This window comes from Pseudorca crassidens, chromosome X (genome assembly GCF_039906515.1).
Source record: "Pseudorca crassidens isolate mPseCra1 chromosome X, mPseCra1.hap1, whole genome shotgun sequence".
Classification (NCBI taxonomy): domain Eukaryota; kingdom Metazoa; phylum Chordata; class Mammalia; order Artiodactyla; family Delphinidae; genus Pseudorca; species Pseudorca crassidens.
Genome location: NC_090317.1, coordinates 12802115 through 12827112, shown reverse-complemented (window position 1 = coordinate 12827112; position 24998 = coordinate 12802115).

Here is a 24998-nt window from a genome sequence, read left to right as displayed (position 1 = left end):
AGTGGTTTGTTATTATTCCTGGGGAAACATCCTTTAAAAAATGATTTTTGGAGTTCTTTGAAGGAAGAAACTAGAAAGCTGGGGATGGAGGTACAGTAATAGCTAAGTACAAGAAGTGGCATTGCGGAAGGTGGATTACAACTGGGAAACTAACACCCTAGTCGCTTCCATTGATAGAGAAGGAGGAAGATGGATTTCTCTTTAAATGCAATTGCATTTTTTATATGAGTATAGATATGCATATAAATAATATGAGTAATAACGTTTGATTCCCAATTTTATCTGAGCTCTACTTGAACAAACCTGACACTGTGACTAAACCAGCCAGAGAAAAAGACAACCAGCGGGGTTATTTGGTAATGCGCAGACCAAGCTGAGTTTGTGCAGCGTTTTGTAGACCCTGCTTTGGTCAGGCAAACAAGGATCAATAATTAACATTTCCCAAATGCTTTAAAATTATTCATTGATCACAATAGCACATCTGTAAAGACATTTCCATATGAGAAGCATAAGGCTCTGATCTCTTTAGATCAGACCACCTGGTCCCCAATTGGCAGCCCCCAATTTACAACTGAATCAGGTCATGTTCCAGACGTTAGTGTTTAAGTCAGTTGGAAACCTGGAGCATGTTTTCCCACAGAAGCAATATTATTTATGATGGTCAGTTTCTTAGGCTAGCCCATCAGTTACACCATGGGTTGGCTTACAAGTCTATTTAAATTACAGTGCAATTGATGGGAAAGAGTGTTGCTGGTTAGGCTAACAAACTAGGTAGAGGGGTGAGACCCATATTTCTTGGAAGATACTGGTAAGCAATTGACGTGGGTGCTATGATTTAGATTGCGGAACTCAAATCTACCTTGTAGCAAATTCTGCAAATTCGACTTGCCCCTATCGTTCCTCATTTGTAAAGGGCTAAGCTGGAATAACCTAGTGTGGTACCATCATGAGGCAGCTGCTGTGGGGAGACCTGGCCTGAGCATCCAGCCTTGAGAATTCTATGGCCAGGGCACTGCCACTCATTTGCTCTGTAATATTGGACCACTGACCTCCGTTCCCTGAGCAGCACTCAGGGAAAGTGGAGTCAGACTCAGGGGAAATGTGCTCCTGGCCTTGCTTGTGTTCCAGTTGATGTCCTGCCCCATCCTGGCCCCACCAGTGCTACCTGGAGAAGTGGATAAAGGAATGGAAGAGGACTCAAGAAATAACAAGTGTTCCAGTTCCTGTTTTTAAAATTAAAAATAGAAATAAATATACATGTGTGTACATAGAAACGCATATATATATATATGAATATAGAAGTAATATGTGCTTGTAAAAAATTGTGATAAGGAAGCATTAAAAAGAAGAAAGTAAGATTTGTCCATAATTTCCCCACCCACAGATAACTACCGCTAATATTTTGGTGAATATGTTTAAATAATTTTTCTATGTTTGTGAGTGTACACATACCTTTTTAAAAATTACAATGGGATGATACTAGTATTGTTTGGTGACTTAAAAATATCATAATAGCATATTGCAGATATGTTCCATGTCAATAAATATAGATCTATTTCAAAAGATAAGAAAATTTATGAATGAATAACTATAGATCCATGTCAGCATTTTTGACAACAGCTTCGTGGGCCATTGTATGGGTAAACTGTCCTTTGTTTAACCACTCCTCTCTTGACAGGCCCAATTCCGTTTTGCTACTTGGTACAGATTTTCCTGCTTGGCTCGTGCTGGTTCTGGAGAGCTGTTGTTCGTATCTCTTCCCAGATTCACATTCAGTGGGGTCATGTGGTAGCTTGAAATCACCCATGGTGGGTGTATTTACACCACGGAAATTGGCAACTGTTCCATCTAGGAGATGTTTTATTTTGTTTTGTTTTCTCTCTCCCTGTGGGAGAACTGATTTACTGGCACATCGTACAGAGCTCCTCAGCTCACTCCCTGGCTTCACTTTGCCTAGCTCAGCTGGCCTGATGAAGGGGGATGGATGGGAGAAAAGGAACTGACAACAAATCATCAGTAACAACCAGTCCTCAAACGCTGATAACATAGATCCATTTGTGGCTAATGCTCCTATCACAAAGTACAGGCATTGTATCTTAACAATGATGTGTAAATAAATAATAATAAGGTTTTGGAAGCTAAGTGTTTTGGCAAATAAATTAAAGCTGTGTTATCTGTTAACCTGGTAACAAGTTTCAGATTGAATAGATTACAGATGAGTAGCAAAGCCAGCAATAAGAAGAGTCTCAAAGAAGACCACAACTGGTGTTTTGGCTTTTCAGGGATTTTTGTTGTTTCTGTCGGGGAAAGAATGCTTGCCAGTAGAATGTCTCCTGTGATCTCCTTGTTTGTTCTGTTTATTGTGGGATTTTAAACCTGTAGGTGTGATGCCAAGGATTAGGGGCAGCACTTCTTGATTCTTTTCTGGTCAGGGTAGGATTGATCAGATTCTAGTTTTCGGAAAGAGTGATAAAGAGGGCCAAAGAATATGGGACTTCATACCCTTAGGGATGGCATAGACATGTCACTTCACTGCAGCATGTTTTGCTTTCTGCCTTGACAAAGTAGCAAGGGTAGAGTGTATAGGACATCTCAATAATCTGAGGGTGGCTACCGGCATCCGTTCCTGCCTCTCTGTCCCTGACACCACACAGTACCTTGAGTGCCTCAGAAACTGTGCTCTACCACATTCCGTTTCCCCCCGCCCATTACCTTTAGCCTGTAGTGTGGTGGTGAAGAGTGTAGGCTCTGGAGTCTGACAGATTTTGGTGGTAAAGGGTGTTGGTTTTGGAGCCTGACAGGTCTGGGTTCAAAGCCCAGCCCTGCCACTTACACACTATGTGACCCTGGGCATGTTTCATAAAATCCACTCTCTGCCTCAGTTTCTTCAGCTATAAAATGGGGATGATAATGTGCCTGATTTGGAGTTTTGTTGTGAGACTCAATTGGGATGATACCTATGAAATGCTTGTTACAGTGCCTGGCATTTAGGACAAGTTTACTATCGTCGTGATTTTCCTGGATTGGTCTAGCTCTCTCCGGAAATTTTACAAAAAGGCTATCAAAAGGACCCCCTGACTACTCTCCTGTGCCCTTCTCTCAGTGATCTTTAAGATGGTCAAGCCCCTACTCTGATAAAACTCATCTGCTGAACACAATACACACTGTCTAGTTCATCTTAGCTTCAGCTTTTTCTCATGAAACAGCTCCTGAAAATTTTCTCTGTCCTCCTCCTTCCAATCCTGTCTCCTCCAGGGAGCCTTCCCTGATCACACCAGCCCGCAGTGCTTGCGTATACCCACATAGCTGATGTTCTTCAGCAATTCAACTCCTTTTTCATCTCAGGATCATTCACTTGGCCCTAACTTGTGACAGGTCTGAAGCTGTTACAACAGAATTGCCATCTAACCCCTGTGTCATGTGATAACTGCTCCGGATTCCTAAGACACAGCAGCAAGTCCCACATCAATCCAGCTGTGCATTGGGAATAGGGTTGCCAGATTTAGCAAATAAGAATACAGGATTCCCAGTAAATTGGAATTTCACATAAGCAATAAATAATATTTTAGTATGCATATATCCCAACTACTGTGTGTACTTATACTAAAAACTATTTATTGTTTACCTGAAATTCCAATTTAAGTGGGCATCCCATATTTATTTGGCAGCCCTAATTGAGATTGAGGAGAAACTCTGAGAAGGCAAAAGAGCTGTGACAAATCCTGGGCATGCAGGTACTCTGAGATAATTGACTCATTTAACCAATACCTCTTAACCCACTTTGTCATCTGGTTTCTCTGCCACCAGGGCCAACGTGTACAGTTGTGTGTTGGGCGCTCACAGCATCATTTTGTTTCAGGGGCACCATGCATTCTGTTGACATCATTAAGATTTATTTATTTATTTATTTATTTATAAATAACCATTTCCTGGCAGATGGCAGTCAAGTGTTTTACTCTAAAAAATCAACTTAGCTTGACAATTTTTTTTTTTTTGCGGTACGCGGGCCTCTCACTGTTGTGGCCTCTCCCGTTGCGGAGCACAGGCTCCGGACGCGCAGGCTCAGCGGCCATGGCTCACGGGCCCTGCCGCGGACTCCCGGACCGGGGCACGAACCCGTGTCCCCTGCATCGGCAGGCGGACTCTCAACCACTGCACCACCAGGGAAGCCCAGCTTGACAATTTTTTGACAAATGGAATTAATCCTCTTGAGGGAGGGGCATCTTTTTCCAGTTTACACCAAGGTGTCATATGGCCAGGGGTGACCCTGTATCCATCGCAGATTAACCATAAAATGTGCTGCAGCATTTTTCAAACCATGGGTTGTGACCCATGAATGGGTTGGGAAATCATTTCAGTGGGTCACAACCAATATTAGTAATAATAATATGATGATGACAATGATGATGATGATGATGGAATAGAATATCAGAATGTGCTCCATGTAACGTGTCGTCATTGGAAGTTTTGATATATTTGTGTCTACTGGATAAAAATATATTTCTGATTGTGTCTCACTATCAAAAAGGTTTGAAAGACAGTAGTGATGTGGTGGTAAAGACCTGGGAATCTTGAGACCAGCAGGTCAGTGTCCAAATCCTGGTTCTGCTACAGGCTTGCCATGTAACCTTCAGCAAATAATTTGACCCTTCTGGGCCTTGGTTACCCCATCTGTAGTTTGGGGATAATAATTGTACCTGCCTCAAGGGTTGCTCTCAGAATTTAATTAATTAATCCATTCAAAGCACTTCTCACAGGGCCTGGCATGTAGCAGGGGATCAATGCAGTTTTTGCTGTTATTATCAGTGATTAGTCGAGAGCTGAGAGGGTTGGAAGAGACAGGCTCATTAACTGTGGGTGAGCAGTGACAGCTGACAGCCAGATGTGCAAAGAAAGAGAATTCAGAATAATGCAAAAGCAGACGAGGTACAATGAAAGATATTCATATTGATGACCCTGAGTCATCAGGAAAAGGTTAAATTATGCCCAGAATGTTCCACTGAATAAAACAAATTTATAATACATGTAGAAGGCTTTCCAGTGAGAATGATCCGAACAAACAGGATGAACACTTAACTGAAAATATCAGTTAATTGGACGGTTAATTTATGTGGAAGTTCTGCCTCCACTGCAAGTCCAGATAAATGAGATAATCCAGTCCTGTATTTCTCCTATAAGCAAGTCATGACTCGCAGCTCGGTTGCAGGCTCTCTGAGGGCACAGACTGAATTTTGCTTTCCTTCTGAATCCCCCGCAGAGTTGGTCCTAGGCTCCCCATTCCCTAGGCTAAAAAGTGGGGACAGCCTCCCACCCCATATAGCAGGGCACTTCTGCAAACTGGACCAGGTACTAGCCCACAGCAGTGTGCGTGCAGGGGTGGTGGTCTCCCCTTCACCTTGCTCCTAGCTAGCTTTGGGAAATGAGAGATGGGAGCAGGGGTGGTAAGTTTGCAACCCTTCTCTGTCATAGGCATGTTGCTGCTTGCTAATACTTGTCAGATGCTCACCTGTGTGTGTGCCTCTGTGTGTGCCTCTGTGTGTGTGTGTGTGTGTGTGTGTGTGTATGAGAGAGAGAGAGAGAGCGAGGGAATGTATTACGACTTCAGAGCTTTATTAGACTGGCCATTCATAATTCTTCTGAGTATGAAGATCACTTTTTATTTTTTTTATTTTAAAATTTAAATTTATTGAGGTATAGTTGATTTACAACATTGTGTTAGTTTCTGCTGTACAGCAAAGTGAATCAGTTATACACATATACATTCTTTTCTGTATTCTTTTCCATTATGGTTTATTATAGGATATTTAATATAGTTCCCTGTGCTATACAGTAGGACCTTGTTGTTTTTCTATTTTATATATAGCACTTTGTATCTGCTAATCCCAAACTCCTAATTTATCCCCCCCCCTTTCCCCTTCGGTAGCCATAAGTTTGTTTTCTATGTCTGTGAGTTTGTTTCTGTTCTGTAAATGAGTTATTTGTATCATATTTTAGATTCCACATGTAAATGATATCATATGATATTTTGAAGACCCCTTTTAAAATAATGACCATTTTTATTGAGTAAATCAAACAGCTAATCTTGAGAAACCCTTGATAAAAAAATGTTTTTAAATGTGTCAAAAATCCCTTCCAAATACATTTTGGGTTTGTGGCACAGCAATGCAGTATTCACTTAGAAAGCCCAAGGTTTCTCTCAAAGCATGGACACGTGTGAAAACCCTTTTCTAATGTTTGCAATTTCATAAGGTATCTTGTCCCATTCCATCCTCCTTACTGCCACATTGGTAATAGCTGTGCTCTTAGAATTTGGTGATTGAGAAAAAATACATGAATTCAACAGCACTTTAAATGAATCGATCATAACTACATCTGTCTACATTTAAAAATATAGCGCAGGTAGGAGCAAGACACATTATTTCAATATATTGCTCTGATCGCTCCCTGCACTCTTTCTCCTTTGCAGTTGCACGACCTGTAACTATTTTTCTTGTTCGCTTGTGAACTAGCGTGATGCCTGTCTCCCCTACTGCGCTGTGAGCTCCACAGGGACCACCTCAATCTCTGCTCACTTTTCTTTCTCCCAGGCTCAGCACAGTGCTGGGGACCTACCTGGTAGATGTTCATTACATATTTGCTAAATGTGGGCTTGGATGACAACGGTTGCTAATGCAGCTTCTGGGCTTTTCTGTGGTTCTGGTGGAACAAATTAGAACTGAGCTTGCCTACATTCTCCAGAAGGCAAGAGACAACACCATCATAGGTGAAATTGCACACACATGGGTGTCAAACATTGTGCGTACACTGCCTTTATTCAACAAATACAGGCACAATGTCTAAGTGGGAGGGAGATCGAGCAGGGCGCCTAAGCTAGACGCAGGGGTGAGGAGATGACTGAGCCAACATCAAGAGGGTGTGTGTGAGGCAGGGGGTGCTGCACGAACCCTGGGCCTGCAATGGGAAAGCGGGGCACCTGTGCTAGAGGGGCCGAGGGAAGGCTGCCTGTGTGCCTACCGAGGAGACTCCTGGTTACTCCCTGGCTTCTGAGAGAGCCTGTAGGTCTTGAGATACAACACTGAATTTTTATTTCTTCTTTTGAATATAATATGTGCATATGGTACAAGATTCAAAAGGAATAACGGGGAAACAGTGAAGAGTATATCTCCCTCCCCGCCAGTCAATCCTGCTGCCGCAGACCCGGTTCTCTTCCTTCTGCCACTTGTTCTTAAGCGAACATTGCCCCTGAGGGAAGTTTTCAGGTTCTACTGGTGCAAAATAAATGCATAATAAATAAGTAAACAAATAAATGGTTTTCTACTTTTCACTCCCCTTGAGATATACACCAGTAAACATTGTACTGACCATCCTATCTCACTTCTTTGTGTGTGTTTGTGTGTGTGCACGCACACAATTTTACCTAAATGGGAGTACAGAATACAAGTTTTCACTGTGGACACCTTTATTTGAAAAATGTGCAGTCTTTTTTCCTTACACTCCATAGCACTCCCACACAGGTAACAGATTTGAATAATCCAGTACATACCTTTCCATGCCTTCCTCCATGCTTGCATAATTATGTAGAATTTACGTTTCACAGAGATAAAGGATGTTTCAGACATTTCACTTTACAGCAGTGGCAGCCTAGTATATACGCTACCACATCTTGCTTTTCTCACTTAATACACCATGGAAACCACCTGCTTCTGTTAAATGTTAGTATAAAAGACCATGGTTTGGATATGCAATTCACAAACATTCCTTCCATTTCCAGTGCCTTTATTTCTGTGGACTAGATTCCCAAGAGTGGCATTGCTGGTTGAAGTGTATCTATATTTTTTATTTTAGTAGATAATACCAGATTCCTCTCCAGATGAGTTGTAAGGATTTATTTTTCCACCAGCAATATATGAGTACACTTTCTCCAACATTTCAGCATTCACTTTGGTAAAAAAACAAATTTAGGATGACTGTTCAATTTGTTATCAGCTATTTGTTGGCTCAAATTGTGAAATATTTTGAACACTGAAAATACTTGAGTACACTCAACTTCTAAGCCAGAGCCCTGCATAGGAAAATGCTTTGACTTTATCCATCTTACCTTAGTGCAGTGTGGGCTAGTAATCAACATGATAGCTACCAGTTGCTAAGAGCTTCCATGGCATCCAGCTTTAACTAAGCACTCTCTCATTTAAACCTTAGAACCATTAGGAAACACTTATTCCTCCCATTTTACAAACGAAGACACTTAGGCACAGAGAAGTTGAGAAACATACCAAAGGTTACACAGCCAGGAAGTGACAGAATGAGTCTGTTTAAGCGCAGCTTGGGACTCTCAGCTACAGTGTCATTAGACTTTGATTGGTGTGTATACCTTTGGGCTACTGGAGGTTGAAGCTAGACCTGATATTTGTAGAGGTGCACCTTTGCCCTTTATAGAGACAGTGAAGAGTTAACTGGGGATACATCCAAGGTCCCAAGTACCGCATGTTTGGACCAGGCCAACTGGATGTGGGTTGCTCTGTCTTGCAGACCGTGAGAAGGTCAAGTCCCTCCTGACGGGCGCAGAGCATCCCCCAGCCAAGGGAGATCATGGTCCCAGGATGAGAGGCTGGAGTCAAAGTGTGCAGCCGGCATTGGGAAGTTGGATTTTTTATCTCCTGTCCCCGGGCAGAATTTCTGTCATTCAGGAACTGGAAGTCTTTCCTTAGGTGCTCTTCCTTCATGGCCACTTTGTTGCCAGAATTTTTCCAGCCTATCTCAGCAAAACAAGGCAGGCTTCTGCAGGAGAAGTCTTGGAGCAACGAATCGCCAGGCCTTGAGTATGTTTTCATCCCTGCAGCTCTGTTTCTGTGCCATCAGGACCAGATCAGGATGCATTCCTTAATGTCATTGTGATAGCACAAGTACTTATGCAAATAGATTCGCAGAGGCCATTAATTTCCTCGGCACAGAATCCCAGCCAAATCTTCCTCATGAGAGAATGTGAAGGACACATTACAATTCTACCCCAAGAGATACTTACAAAGAGTTAATCAGATGCAGATTGGTTCATCAAATAAAGGGAATCACTGTTATTAATGCTTTGGCTGGAAATTATTTCACCTTCGACGGGTAATCAAAGTAACTATCATTTATTGAGCAGCCAGTATATGGCAGGTGGTTTACATACATTATCTCATTTGATTTTTACCACAACCCTAATGAGGTAGGTACCATTACTGTGCCCATTTTGCAGATGAACCAGTTGGGGCTTGGGGAGGCTAAGGGGCTTTCCGTCTGAGATCTTAGTGAGTAAGTGATAGAAGCTGGGATTGGAAACCAGGAGTGTCTTAGCCTTCCTTAGCCTCCCCCTCTACCCCCTATCCTACTCAGGCTTCTGGAGCCATCCCTTTTCTTGGACAATTGTGTCTAAGCATCATCAGACATTCATAATGACAACAGTTTCCATTTATTGAAGACCTGTGATGAGCTAGGCACTTCATATCTATCCTATCCATTCTGCATGACTCCAAAACCTGTGCTTTTTGTTCTTTATTCTCCACTGCTCCATCTCTAGAAGTTTCCCTCTGTAGAACAAAATTATGTGATTCATATTATTTGCAAAGATGACTGTTTTCACCTTGCCCATCACATATGGGTCTTGTGTCTGAGTCTTGTGAAGTACAAAACATACTTAGCCATTACCTCTTGTCTGTCAGCCCTAAGCAACATTATAGAAAGTAGACTGACAGATCTGTTGACCAAAGTCCTCAAGGGAGATTCTTCATGTGGTGAAATGTAGTAATGACCATGGAACAGCTTAGAGTGTAGTGGTGGGAAGTGGGAAGAAACTTGATTTTCAAGACACAGCCTCTAAAAGTCCCAGCTCTCCTATTTGTCAGCTGTGTGCCCTTGCATAAAGGAAGGTGCAAAATCCTTATGAGCTCACACAAATATGAGGTGATCAGAATGGGAATACGCATGTTCTCAACCAGCCTTTTTCATAGCAGAGTCAAGGGCTAAGGCCCCCCCCCCCCAAACCTTGTCTTTAAGGTGAGGTTTAACCTCACCCTCTTCTATCTACTGAGCTCTATTTCTCCTTGCTTATTCTGCCTGAAATGCCCATCAATTCGTTAGTTGTACTCAGTCCTGACTGAATATTTGAATCACGTGGGGAACTTTGAGAACAAGCTGTCATTCATTAAGCACCCAGTAAGTGACAGGTGATTTATATACATTATCTCATTGATCCTCATCATAATCCTAATGAGGTAGATACCATCCTTGTGCCCATTTTACAGATTAGTCAAATGGGGCTTGTCCTCTCCCCTAGAAAATTTGATTTAATTGACCTGGGGTCTCAGAATTTTAAAAAAGCTTCCTAGGTTATTTTAATGGTAGCCAGGTGTGACAGATCCTAACTGAGAGACCGGCGGGTCCTGTTATGGACTGAATATTTGTGTCTCTTCTAAATTGTTGAATTTGTGTCACTCCTAAATATGTTGAAGCCCTAACCTCCAATGTGATGGTATTTGGAGATGAGTCTTTGGGAGGTAATTAGGATTAGATGAGGTCTTGAGGGTGGGACCCTCACATGGGATTAGTGCCCTTATAAGAAGAAGAGCGCCACCCCCCTTTCTCTTTCTTTCTCAATCTCTCTCTCTCTCTCACGCACATACACACGCACATACTTGCGTTTACCAAAATCATAATTACAGATTTGAAAATAAAATGACAGGTTCAAGATGCTGAGTAAATCTCAAACAAGATAAGCCCAATGAAATTGACACCAAGGTACATTATAGTCAAATTTCTGAAAACTAAAGACAAAGTATCTTGAAAGCAGCGAGAGAGAAAAAATACCTTCACTATAAGGAAAAGCAACTTTACTAACAGTGGATTTCTTATCAGAAACTCTGGAGGACAAAAGGATATAGCATAGCATTTTTCAAGTGCTGAAAGAAAAATACTGTCGATCAAGGATTTACACTGAGAAAAATTATCCTTCATGAATGAAGGGAAAATCAAGACATTTTCAGATGAAAGAAAACTAAGAACATTTGTTGCCAGCATATCCTCTAAAAGAATGGCTAAAGAAAGTTTTCTAAACAGAAGAGAAGTGATGAAAGAAAGTATCTTGGAATGTTAGGAAGGAAGAAAAAACAACAGAAGAGTAAACATATAGGTAAATAAAATACATTTTCTTTATCTTGAGTTTTCTGAATTATATTTATTTGATGGTTGAAGCAAAAATTATAACACTGTCTAGTATGGTTGTCAATGTATGTAGAAGGAATATTTAAGATAACCCTATTATAACTAGGGGAGGATGAAGTGACATAATGGGAAGTAAGTTTTCTGTACTTTGTTTGAACTAGTAAAATGATGATACCAGTAGACTGTGATAAGTTATGTATATAAAATATAATGTCTAGAGCAATCACTTAAAAATCTATACAAATAGATACACTCAAAATAAATCAAAATGGAATTCTAAAACATGCTCAAGTAACCCACTGGAATGCAGGGGGAAAAATAGAGAAAAGAAAAACCGAGAGAATAAACAGAAAACCGAAAATAGCATGGCAGACTTAAGCCTTAATGTATCAATAGTTACATTAAATGTAAATGATCTAAATAAATCAATTAAAAGACAAAGATTGGTAGAGTGGATTAAAAAATACAACCCAACGATATACTGTTTATATGAAACTCACTTCAAATTCAATAATGTAAGTAGGTTGAAAGCAAAAGGATAGACAAAGATATATGATACAAATGTGAATTTTTAAAAAGCAAGAGTGAATATATTAATATTTTATAAAGTAGATTTCTAAGCAAAATTTCTAAGGATAAAGAGGGTCATTGCATAATGAGAAAAGCATCAGTCTAGCAAGAAGACATAGCAAATGTGTATTCACCAAACAGTAGAGCTACAGCATATATGGATCAAAAACTGATAGACTGACAGACAGTATTAAATGCTGCAAGGATGTGGACAAACAGGAACTCTCATTTCATTATTGGTGGGAATACAACATGATACTGCCACTTTAGAAGGCAGTTTGGCAATTACTGGGTTGGCCAAAAAGTTCATTCGGGATTTTTGTAGTATCTTACGGAAAACCCGAATGAACTTTTTGGACAGCCCAATACTTAAAAAACTAATGTACTCTTACGATACAATCCAGCAATTGCACACTTGATATATAACCAAAGGAACTGAAAACTTACATCCACACAAAAATCTATACGTGGATGTTTATAGCAGCTTTATTCATAATTGCCAAAAGTTGGGAGCAACCAAGATGTCCTTCAGTAGGTGAATGGATAAATAAACTGTGGTGCACCCAGGCAATGGAATATTATTCACTGCTTAAAAAAATGAGTTATCAAGCTATGAAAAAACATGGAGGAAACAAATGCCTATTACTAAGTAAAGAAACCAGTCTGAAAAGGCCACATATGCTACATACTGTACGATTCCAGCCATACGACAATCTGAAAAAGGAAACAGTAAAAAGATCAGTGGTTGCCAGAGATTAACAGGGAGGGATGGATGAAAAGATGGAGCACAGAGGATTCTTAGCACAGTGAAACTGCTTTGTATGATACTGTAATGGTGGAAGCATGTCATTACACGTTTGTCCAAACCCATAGAATGTATAATGCCAAGAGTGAATACTAATGTAAACTGTGGACTCTGGGTGATGATGATGTGTCAACGTAGGTTCATCAGTTATAACAAATGTACCATTCTGATGGGGGATGTTGATAACAGGGATGACTATACATGTGTAGGGACAGGAATATATGGGAAATCTCTGTACCTTTAATTCAATTTTGCTGTAAACCTAAGACTACTGTAAAAATTACAATCTTTAAAAAACAGACTGAAACAAAAAGTAGGCAAATACACAGTTACAGTTAGAGACTTCAACACCTGTCTGTCAACAATTGATAGAAAAACCAGACAGAAAATCAGCAAGGGTACTGAAGAACTCAACAATACCATCAACCAACAGTATTTCATCAGTATTTGCAGAACACTCCACCCAACAAAAGCAGAAGACACATTCTTTTCATGTGCCTATGGAACATTATACCATGATTGACTTATCCTGGGCCAGAAAACAAACCTGAAATAAATAATTTCTGTATCAGATCATAGTGTGTGTTCTCTAACCACAAGAGAATCAAACTAGAAATCAATACCGGAAAGACAACAGGAAAATCTCCAAACACTTGGAAACTAAACAACATATTTCTAAATAATCTATGGGTCAAAGAGGACATCTCAAGGGAAATAAAAAATGCATTGAACTGAATGAAAATGGAAATGTAATATATCAAAATTTATGGGACAAAGTTAAAGCAGTGCTGAGAGAGAAATTTATAGCACTAAATGTACACATTAGAAAAGAAGAAAAGTCTCAAACCAATCATTTAAGTTCTCACCTTGAGAATCTTGTTTTTTTAATTTTTTATTTGTTTTTAATTTAGGCCATGCTGTGTGACACGTGGGATCTTAGTTCCCCCAACAGGGATCGAACCTGTGCCCCCTGCAGTGGAAGTGTGGAGTCTTAACCACTGGACCACCAGGGAAATCCCTCACCTTGAGAATCCTAAAAGAGTAAAATAATCCAAAAAAACATGATGGAAGGGAATAATGAAGATAAGGGCAGAAGTAAATGAAATTGAAAAACAGAAAAACGATAAAATCAATGAAGCAAACAGCTGGTTCTTTGACAAGGTCAATAAAATTGATGAATCTTTTGCACGACTGACCAAGAAAAAAAAAAGAGAGAGAAGACAAAAAATTAGAATCAGGAATGAAAGGGGGGACATCACTATAAAACCTGCAGACATCAAAAAGATAATTCAGATTAATACAATTACAAATGCATACATTTGACAAGATGAAATGGACCAAGTCCTCAAAAAACACAAACTATCACAACTTTTACCCAACATGAAATAGATAACGTGAATAGTCTTATAATTATTAAGGAGATTGAATTCATAATTTAAAGTGCACACACAAAATCTCCAGAGTCAGATGGTTTCACTTGAGAATTCTACTTTGCATATAAGAAAAATCAATAGCAATTCCTCACAATCTCTTCCAGAAATAGAAGGAAACACTTCTCAAATCATTATATGAAGCTAGTAGTACTCTATATCAAAATCAGACCAAAAAAAAAAAAGATAAAGAAAAATACAGAGTGTTATCCCTCCTGAATATAGATGCAAAAATTCTTAACAGGGCATTGTGAAATAGAATCCAGCAATATATAAAAAGAATTAAACACCTTAACCAAGTAGATTTTATCCCAGGGATTCAAAAATGGTTCAACATCCAGAAATAATTAATGTAATCCATTACTTCATCAGGCCAAAGAAGAAAAATCACAAGATCATATAAGTTGATACAAAAAAAGCATTTCACAGAATTCAACCCGTTTATGATAAAATCTCTCAACAAATAAAGAATAAGGGGCAACTTCTTTAACTTGATAAAGAACATCTGCAAAACTCTAGCTAATATCAAACTTAATAATGAAAGGGAGGTTGCTTTCCCCCAAAGTTGGGAATAAGACAAGGATGTCTGCTTTCAATACTCTTACTCAACATAGTACTGGAAGACCCATGCAACTCAATAATGCCAGAACAGAAAATATAAGGCATACAGATTGGAAAAGAAAAATAAACTATCCTTGTTTGTAGTTGACGTGATGATCTACACAGAAAATTTCAAGGACTCTACATAAAATATCCTAGAAGTAAAAACTGAGTTCAGCAAGTCACAGGATCAAGATAAACTTACAGAAGGTCAGCAAGATGGCAGAATAGGAAGCCCCGGACCCTCCTCTCCGTGGATCTACTGATTCAACAGCAATAGATGTATCAATTCCCTTTGTGAGAAATCTAGAAACTAGTTGAGAGGCTCCTGCACTTCAGGCAAGTGAAAAACCAGCCACATCAAAACTGGTAGGAAAATTTGAGACACCTGCTCACAACAGTCCTCACACCAGGTACAGCAACATAGGATTGGGAGGACACCCTCAGCTCCCAGCTTTTTCCTGGGGAGGGAAGGAACTAGACTATGCATCAAATATTCCAACTTTTCTAGGTGCTGCCCAAGGGACTGGCTTCTCTCTCACATGTCTTGGGACACTGACAGGGCTTGATGTTCACGAAACCCCTGGGGGCTATAGAGAAGAAAGGCAGTGGTTTGAACTGTTGTGTGAGCACTTGCCACAGCTCCTCACCCAGTGCAAAACAGAGCAAGTAGGCAAAAAACTGCTGTTTCTCTCTGGGGAGAGAAAGAGTCGGTCCACACAGCTAACATCCTAACTTTTCCAGGTGCTACCTAAGAGACTGACTCCTGTTTCTACTGTCTTGAAGTGCTGACTGGACTCAGCATATATTAGACCCCAGGAGGTTACAGCAAACAATGGTAGCATTTTGGACTAGGGTGTGGGCCCTCACCACAGCTCTTGCCCCTGGCTCAGTGCAGAGTGAGCAGGTGGAGAAAACCATTTCCTGGCTTCTCCCATGGGGTGGAAAGAGTTACACAGCGTATCTAACATTTCAGTTTTTCCAGGTGCTTCCTGAAGGACTGGCTTCTATTTCACCTTTCTCAGAGTGCTCAGGGACCTGGCATATGCAAGACCACTGGGAACAACAGATAACAGAGACAACCTTTTGAATCAGCATGCAGGAACTCAGCACAGTTCTCCCCCACCCCAATTAGAACTGAGCACGTGGGCAAAACCCCACAGCTCCCAGCTTCTCCCTGGGGAGGGAAAAAGTTGCACTGCACATCAGTCATTACAACTTTCCTGGTGGATGCCTGAGTGACTGGCTTCTGTCTCACCTGTGTCAGAGCAATGACAGGACCCAGTGTATTCTAGATGCCCAGCAGTCACTGACAACAAAGACTGGTTTGAACTAGCATGCAAGTACTTGCCACAGTCCTTCTACCCTGTCCAGAACAGAGCAAGTGAGAGAAAAACCCACTACCAGCTTCTCAATGGGGAGGGAAAGGGTTGGAGTGCACATTCAAAGTTCCAACTCCTCTGAGTACTACCCAGGGGACTGGCTTTTGTCTCACTGTCTTGGAGCACTGATGGGACAGACCTGGCATACTCTAGATGCCTGGAGGTGGGGGAATACTAAGAACAAAGATGGTGGTTTGGTTTGGACTAGCACAGAGTTCTGAGGGACTCACAGAATATCTGACCAGGTTGATTGGTAAAGGCTTTCTTCTGTATGTGGCCAATCCATGAAGACTGAGAGAAGTGGTGTTTTTTTCTAATGTGTAGATAGCAACACAAAGAGTCAAGGAAAAGGTGGAGGTGATCCAAACAAAGAAACTAGGTAACACTCCAGAAACTGACCCTAATGAAACACAGTTATATAAATTACCTGACAGAGAGTTCAAAATAAGTCATAAAAATGCTCAATTAACTAAGAAGAGCAATGTATATACAAAATGATAATTTCAACAAAGAGAAAGTTTAAAAAGAACCAAACACAAATCTTGGTCCTGAAGAGTACAATAACTAAACTTAAAAATTCACTAAAGGAGTTCAACAGCAGAGTAGATCAAGCAGAAGAAAGAATTAGCAAACTTGAAGACAGGTAATTTGATGTTATCCATGCAGAGCAGCAAAAAGAAAAGAGAATGAAGAAAGTTAAAGGAATTATGGGTCACCATCAATTGGGCCAATATATGCATTATGGGACTCTGAGGAGGAGAAGAGAGAAAGGATCAAAAAGTTTATTTAAAGAAATAATGGCTGAAATCTTCCCAAATCTGGAGAAAGAAATGAAGACTCAGATCCAGGAAGCCCAAAAACTTTTAACTAAGATGAATCCAAAGAAAACCACATTGAGACACATATAATCAAATTGCCAAAAATACAGAGAGAATTTTTAAAGTAGTAAGAGAAAAGTGACTTGTCATGAACAAGGGAACTCTTACAAGACTATCAGTGGATTTCTCATCAGAAATCTTGCAGGCCAGATAGGAGTGGGATGGTATATACAAAGTTCTGAGAGAAAAAAAAGCATACCAACCAAGAATACTATAGCCAGTAAAACAGTAATTCAGAAAAGAAAGAGGGGGCTTCCCTGGTGGCGCAGTGGTTGAGAGTCCACCTGCCGATGCAGGGGACACAGGTTCCTGCCCCAGTCTGGGAAGATCCCACATGCGGCGGAGCGGCTGGGCCCATGAGCCATGGCCGCTGAGCCTGTGCGTCCGGAGCCTGTGCTCCGCAACGGGAGAGGCCACAACAGTGAGAGGCCTGTGTACCGAAAAAAAAAAAAAAAAAAAGGAGGGAGGAAGCCTTTCTCAGAAAAATAAAAGCTGAGGGAGTTGATTACCAGTAGATGTGCCTTACAAAAAAAATGCTAAAGGGAGTTCAAATTGAAGTGAAACGATGCTACATGATAGCATGTGAAAATATAAAACTTATTTGTAAAGTTAAATGTATAAACAAATACAGAATACTGTACTGCTATAACGGTGGTGGGTAAGTCACTTGTAATTCTAGTATAAAAGTTAAAAGGCAAAACTATTAAAACAACACTAACAGGGCTTCCCTAGTGGCGCAGTGATTGAGAGTCCACCTGCCGATGCAGGGGACACGGGTTCGTGCCCCGGTCCGGGAAGATCCCACATGCCACGGAGCGGCTAGGCCCATGAGCCATGGCCACTGAGCCTGTGCGTCCGGAGCCTGTGCTCCGCAACGGGAGAGGCCACAACAGTGAGAGGCCTGCGTACCGCAAAAAAAAAAACAAAAACTATAAAATATGTTAATAGATACACAATATAAATAGGTGTAAATTGTAATACTGATAACAAAGTGTGGAGAGAGCGTAAAAGTGTAGAGTTTCTGTATATGATTGAAATTAAGGTGTTTTCAGCTTAAACTGTTATTAATATATTTTATGTAAGCCCCATGGTAACCACAGAAAAACACCTATAGAAGTTGCACAAAAGAAAAAAGAATCAAAAAATATCAATACAAAAAATTAATGAAAGTTGAAGACAGCAAGAGAGGAAAAGAGGGACAAAAGAACTATAAGACAGATAACCAAGTGGACACAGATTTTCCCTTATCAATAATTACTTTATTTTTTAAACATCTTTATTGGAGTATAATTGCTTTACAATGATGTGTTCATTTCTGCTTTATAACAAAGTGAATCAGTTATACATATACATATGTCCCCATATCTCTTCCCTCTTGCATCTCCCTCCCTCCCACCATCCATATCCCACCCCTCTAGGTGGTCACAGAGCACTGAGCTGATCTCCCTGTGCTATGCGGCTGCTTCCCACTAGCTATCTATTTTACATTTGGTAGTGTATATATGTCCATGCTACTCTCTCACTTTGTCCCAGCTCACCCTTCCCCCTCCACTTAGTGTTTAAACAGCAATCTGGAGGCAAATCACACAAAGAACATACACATACACACTCACAATAAGAGAAAAAGGAAAAAAATATGTATATAAAAAAGGAAGTAACCAAATCAATAAACAAATCTACCAATGATAATAAGCTCTAAATACTAAACTAAGACAAACATAAAACCAGAAGCAAATTAGATGCAGAAAGCAAACCCCAAGTCTACAGTTGCTCCCAAAATCCACCTCCTCAATTTGGGATGATTCTTTGTCTATTCAGGTGTTCCACAGGTGCAGGGTACATCAAGTTGATTGTGGAGCTTTAATCCGCTGCTCCTGAGGCTGCTGGGAGAGATTTCCCTTTCTCTTCTTTATTCGCACAGCTCCCGGGGCTCAGCTTTGGATTGGGCCCCGCCTCTGCGTGTAGGTCGCCTGAGGGCGTCTGTTCTTCGCTCAGACAGGTTTAAGGTGTACAGCGTAATGATTTGACTTACATATGTCATGTAATGATTACCACAAGTTTAGTGAACATCCATCATCTCATAAAAATACAACATTAAATAAATAGAAAAAACAATTTTTCCTTATGATGAGAACTCTTAGAATTTATCTCTTCACAACTTTCGTATGTAACGTGCAGCAGTGTTAACTATATTTATCATGGTTTACATTACATCCCTATTTTTAAAAATAGTCTTTCTGTCCCTTTCTCTCTCTCTCTTCTTCTCTGGAATTCCCAAAATTCGTGTTTCTCTTGATGGTGTCCCATAAGTCCCATAGGGTTTCTTCACTCTTTCATTCGTTTTCTTTTTGTTCCTCTGACTGGATAATTTCATATGACCTATTTTTGAGTCCATTGATTCTTTTTTCTGCTTGGTCAGGTCTGCTGTTGAAGCTGTCCACTGAATTCTTCGGTTCAGTCATTGTATTCTTCAATTCTTCAGCTCTAGATTTTCTGTGGGGTTTTTTTTTGATGGCTTCTACTTCTTTGTGGATCATCATTTTGTTCAGGCATTGTTTTCCTAATTTTGTTTAGTTATCTTTTGTGTTCTTGTAGTTTGCTGAACTTCTTTAAGTTAAGGAGAATTATTCCAAATTCTTTGTCAGACAATTCATAGATCTCCACTTCTTTAGGGTCAGTTATTGGATCTTTATTAGTTTCCTTTGATGGTGTCATGTTTACCTGATTCTTCATGATCCTTGTATCCTTATGTTGGTATCTGTGCATTTGAGGAAGTGGTCTCTTCTTCCAGATGTTACAGGATCATTTCAGTAGGGCAATAACTTCACCAGTCAGCTTACCTTAGGTTCTGGATAGGTCATCTGGCAGCATCTGCAGGAAGGTGGGGTTTTCTGTCAAGGTCTCTGATTGGATGAGGCTGCTTCCTGTGATCTGAGGTCAGGTGGTGGCTGCTGGTTGGGCTCTAAGGTCACATGCGCCTGCTGGCTGGGCTCTGCCTTCGAGTGGGGCTGCTCGCTGGTTTCCCTGGTTGGGCCTGGTTGCTGGCTGGCCTCTGCAGTCATGCAGGGCAACTAGTTGGACTCTGCAGTCACCTCTGATCGACTGGAGTTGCAGGCTGTGTTTCCTGACAGGGTAGTTCTGCGGGCACCATGGTCAGATGGGGCTGCAGACAGGGTTCTGTGGTTGGATGGGGTCTCAGTCTGTGATCTGCAGTCAAGTGGGGCCACATGCTGTGCCCTGCATTGGGGCAGGTCCACAGGCTGGGCTCTGCAGTCATGCGCTATGCCCCACTGTTGGTTGAGTTTGCAGTCTGAGCCCCCTGGTTATGTGGGGCCTCCAGTTGTACCTAGAAATTGGGTGGTGCTGGAGACTCTGTTCCGTGGTTGGGTGGGGCTGCTTTCCAGGCTTCCTGGTTAGGTGGGGGCATAGGCTTTGCTCAGCAACTGAGCAAGCTTTGCTGCTGGATGGGCTTGTAGGCTGGGCTCTGAGGCTGTCAAGGGTCACTGAAAGATGAGCTTTGCAGCTGCCCAGCATCTCTAGCCAGTCTCCCTGGTCAGGAGGGCCCAGAGACTCTGCTTAGCAGTTGTGCATGGCTGCTGTCTTGCCTTCCTGCCCAAGTAGGGTTATGGGATGGGCTCCATGGCTGCTTGGGGGGTTCGGCCAGGCTTCCTGGTTGGGCAGGACTGGAGGCTATGCTCTGCAGTTGTATGCAGCTTCTGGATTGGCTCTCTGCCAACCCAGAGCAGAGCTGTAGGATGAGCTCTATGGCTGGTACGGACAGTTAGCTTGGGACCCAAACCAGGCAAAAGTGCCAAATGAGCACTCTGGCCAATTATAGACAGTGGCTTGGTTCTACAAATAGGCAGAGCCATGGGCTGAGATTTCTGCATAGGTGCTTCTTGTGGGAACATAGCCCATCAAGATCCATGGGCTTGTTCCTGTAAGCCCCGCCCCCTTCTCCATCTCTATTTGATCCCCAGTGATCCCTGTGAAGAGAGAGCCATTTGGGTCTCCTGGGGTGCATCCTGCAATGCCGGGCAGCTGGATGTCCACTTTGGGCTCTTTTTCCCAGTGGAGAAATCATAGGCCCTGGTGCAGTACTGTGCCATCCTGGGGAGGGGCAATGCAGTCAAGATGAATTTGCTCCTCTCGCCCATCTAATACAGCCCTTCTTGGTTTCTGTGGCCAAAGGGCTTCTTCAGGCTCACCTCTGGGTTCTGAGATTTTCATAAAGGTATCTTTTCTGTGGATAGTTGCTATTTGGTCTTCTTGTGAGGGGGACTGAAGCCAGAAATGACCTATTCTGCCATCTTGATCTCTTCCTTTCTTTCTTCCTTGTTTCCTTGTGCTTACAAGATACTCCAGTCTCATCTTAAATGTTTTCCTTTTCCAGTTCTAGAATTAGCCATTTCTCCAAGAAGTCCTCATTCCTTATATTGGAGAGTGGTATTAGAAACCAAGATCTGCATGCCGGATATGCTTTTTGCTACGAGGACGTTATTGCTTCTAGGCTCTCTGAGATAACAGAGCAAGGAGACATATGTGTATATACTAACCCATGTATATACACATATGTATAAATATTTCTATATGTAACTTGCCACTTTCTGCTAAAATTTTGAACTTTAGGTACATCAAACTGCTCTAATCTCACCCTAAACTTACCCTGCTGGTTGTCACCTCTGGGCCCTTGTTTATGCTGTTACCTTGATTTGCCTCCTCTAGGAAGTATTCCCTGACATCTCCAATTTAGGTTACGTGATCTTCCTCTGTGTTTCCACGGCACACATGCGCTCCTTTATCACTGCACTATTGTGCAATATTTGAATGACACTGCCTCTTTCCTCAAAAGATTTTGAGCTCCTTGTGGGAAGGGAATGGGCCTGATCGATTATTACGTATGCAGCACTTGTCTCAGGGTTTGTGTGTTCACCATCTCACACAAAGGAAGGTGGATGATTAGAATTTTGTTAATGGATTGATTCCTTCAGACAAGGAATTGTATGTATTTGAATTAAATGGTTACTATATTTAAATGTCTGAGGTGGAGAGTTGTTTTGGCATTGCTTAACTGGGATCTAATTAGAGAATCCTGACTTTCAGTATCTACAGAGGCAATGTAAAGTTAAAATTAGTCTCAAAGGAAAGAGAATCCATTGCATAGTATTCCAGTTTCCCTCCTCCTCGTGCCCTGCTACACATCTAGCTAACAAACAAACAACCCAATTCCTCCCTGATGCCAGAAGTCAGCCCTAAATGTTTCTCTCTCCTGTGCCAGGTCTTGGAGAAGCCTTTGCCTCATTATTAAGGAGAAAGAGATCCTTACCCTCTTTCCAGAAACTCTGAGTTGGGCTTTGCAAGGAGTCCCAATTACTTTTCCCTTTTTACATCTTCATGGAAATAGAGCTTAGCATTTTTTTTCTCTAACTTTAATCAGTTCTGTAAAGATTAATACCAATTAATGCAGCAATATTCTCTTATCTGTCATGCTGAATGTTGACTAGACAAAATAGGAGATGGCTGCAGCCAGGCATTTTTGATTGGAAGCATTCTGTTCTGAGGCTCCTTGACTAAGGTGAAGCAGGCTGTGCAGTCATCTGCTTTGATGACGAGCTTGGGGCTGAGCTGGGTCAGGGACTTTGATACATGCCCACTTTCTAGCAGCAACGTCAGGCGATAATCCTCTCTAAAGGTGCTGGCAAGGATTTCCCCTCAAGTTAGCTTGGCATAATTATATTTTTTCAAACCAAAATATACTGGAGCTATTTTAACTCTGATGTTAATGCTTCCAGAAATAATACTGAGAAGAGTGCTTTGAAAACCTGCTTTTTGGAGAGTTTTATGTCTTACATAACTGATGTGACCAATTTATAATACAAAAGACTTCAGCAATCAAATGATACCAACAGATTTTGCTCTAGCAATTCCCTGTGTAAACCTTTTGTGAGAACTGATGAACAATAGATTACTATGTAGGAATCAATAGTACTAATGAGCAAGAATTAGGTTATTCTTATTTTTAGTAGAATCAAAAGAGAACTCTCCTGATCTTAGAGGAAATGCTTTCAGCTTTACACCATTGAGTATGATGTGGGTTTGTCATAAATGGCCTTTATTATGTTGAGTATGTTCCTTCTGTGCCCACTTTCTGGAGAGATTTTATCATAAATGGGTGTTGAACTTTATAAAAAGCTTTTTCTGCATCTATCGAGATGATCATATGGTTTTTATTCTTCAATTTGTTAATGTGGTATATCACATTGATTGATTTGTGGATATCCTTGCATCTGGGATAAATCCCACTTGATCCTGGCGTATGATCCTTTTAATGTAATGTTGAATTCGGTTTGCTAATATTTTGTTGAGGATTTTTGCATCTATGTTCACCAGTGGTATTGGCCTGTTATTTTCTTTTTGTGTTTTATCTTTGTCTAGTTTTGGTATCAGAGTGATGCTGGCGTCATAGAATGAGTTTGCAACTGTATCTTCCTCTGCAATTTTTTGGAATAATTTGAGAAGGATAGGTGTTAGCTCTTCTCTAAATGTTTGGTAGAATTCACCTGTAAAGCCATTTGGTCCTGGACTTTTGTTTGCTGGGAGTTTTAAAATTCCGGATTCAATTTCATTACTGGTAATTGGTCTTTTCATTGTTTCTATTTCTTCCTGGTTCAGTCCTGGGAGATTGTACCTTTCGGAGAATTTGTCCATTTCTTCTAGGTTGTCCATTTTATTGGCATATAGTTGCTTGTAGTAGTCTCTCATGATCCTTTGTATTTCTGTAGTGTCAGTTGTGACTTCTCCTTTTTCATTTCTAATTTTATTGATTTGAGTCCTCTCTTTTTCTTGATGAGTCTGGCTAAAGGTTTATCAATTTTGTTTATCTTCTCAGAGAACCAGCTTTTAGTTTCATTGACCTTTTCTATTGTTTTTTAGTCTCTATTTCATTTATTTCTGCTCTGATTTTTAGGATTTCTTTCCTTCTACTAACTTTGGGTTTTGTTTGTTCTTCTTTCTCTAGTGCCTTTAAGTGTAAGATTAGGTTGTTTATTTGAGATTTTTCTTGTTTTCTGAGGTAAGCTTGTATCACTATAAACTTCCCTCTTAGAACTGCTTTTGCTGAGTCCCATAGGTTTTGGATTGTCGTGTTTTTGTTTTCATTTGTCTCCAGGAAGTTTTTGGTTTCCTCTTTGATTTCTTCAGTGACCCATTGGTTGTTCAGTAGTGTACTGTTTAGCCTCCATATGTTTGTGTTTTTGCAGTTTTTTACTTGTAGTTGATTTCTAGTCTCATAGTGTTGTGGTCGAAACAAGACAAGGAGGTCCACTCTCGTTTTTATTCAACACAGTTTTGGAAGTCCTAGCCACAGCAATCAGAGAAGAAAAAAAATAAAAGGAATCCAAATTGGAAAGGAAGTTGTAAAACTGTCACTGGTTGCAGATGACATGATACTATACATAGAAAATTCTAAAGATGCCACCAGAAAATTACTAGAGTTCATCAATAAACTCAGTAAGGTTACAGGATTCAAAATTAACATACAGAAATCTGTTGCATTTCTATACACTAACAACAAACTATCAGAAAGAGAAATTAAGGAAACACTACCATTTACCATTGCACCAAAAAGAATAAAGTACCTAGGAATAAACCTACCTAAGGAGGTAAAAGGGCTACACTCAGAAGCTATGAGACCCTGATGAAAGAAATTGAAGACGATGCAAAAAGATGGAAAGTTATACCATGTACTTGGAGTGGAATAATTAATATTGTTAAAAATGACCATACTGGGACTACCCTGGTGGTACAGTGGTCAAAACTACGTGCTTCCACTGCAGGGGGCACAGGTTCGACCCCTGGTCAGGGAACTAACATCCTGCATGCCTCATGGTGCAGCCAAATTAAAAAAAAATGATCATACTACCCAAGGCAATCTACAGATTCAATGTAATCCCTATCAAAATACCAATGGCATTTTTCACAGAGTGAGAATACATAATTTTAAAATTTGTATGGAAACACAAAAGACCCCAACTAGCCAAAACAATCTTGAGAAAGAAGAACAAAGCTAGAGGAATCATGCTTCCTGACTTCAGACTATACTACAAAGCTGCCATAATCAAAACGGTATGGTACTAGC